Genomic DNA, 941 nt, shown 5'->3' with positions numbered 1-941 from the left:
TAACTTTTCAAAGACATCATTTCCTCAAAATCTCTATCTATTTCTGCACCTATATCATCTGTATCTATCTCCTTTGCTTTGGTATGAACATGCTACATCTTTAAACTCCCATCACATCTAGGAGAGCCTGTGTAGATTTGCTCGCCCTTCCTACACAGAACATTACAATGTTTATAAAATATTAAATTTGTGTAGTCTGCCGGAGAAGCAATTGTTCCAAAATAAAATCAGCAGTCTAGACGAAACATAGACACCAGAACTTATCAACAGTTGTCTGACTTACATCTTCTGATGCATCTTGAGTGGGTCATAATACCAACTTTATTTTCAGTGGTGCATAAATTAATTACACGCATTTAATAACCAAAATATCATTATATTCCCCCTTTAATATCATAAAGGCTTTACGCCAGGGAAGCACTTAATGTGCAGGGGGCCATAACAGGCTATTATCCTTGTGTAATGCTATTACAGAACCAATTATGCGCCATTATACTTGCTTTTTTTGCAGTTTATGTGATTTGATCCAATCCCGCGTCCCTGACTTGAAAATTTCATCTGGGTACTTTAAAGTCTAATTTTCACCCGGGCTGAGGCAAGGGCCATCTCTCTCCGCTGAGCCTATGTCTCGGATGCATTTTAAAAGTAATTGCAAAGGGTCCCGCCGCATATCATTTGCAGACGGGAAGCGAGCATAAATCCAGGACCCCTCGCTGTGAACAAAATCAAACTTTGACGTGGTACGATCGCTTGGAAAGGCAAGGCGCGTGCAGAGCGGCCCCCCAAAACCCATCCGGCGGCAATTAGCCGGCGCTTTGTCAGCGGCGGGGTCCAGGCGGCGAGGCAGGGCTCTCCCGGCGGAGGTCGGGCGGCCAGTCTGCTCTGCTAAAAGGATGAAAACAGCGTAGAACAGCCCAAGTGAAAAAAAAAAAAAAAAACAC

Source organism: Athene cunicularia, assembly GCF_003259725.1.
Source record: "Athene cunicularia isolate RWA chromosome 6 unlocalized genomic scaffold, athCun1 chr6_part1, whole genome shotgun sequence".
Taxonomy (NCBI): Eukaryota; Metazoa; Chordata; class Aves; order Strigiformes; family Strigidae; genus Athene; species Athene cunicularia.
The sequence above is the reverse complement of the archived record's forward strand: the minus strand, read 5'-3'. Positions refer to the sequence as shown.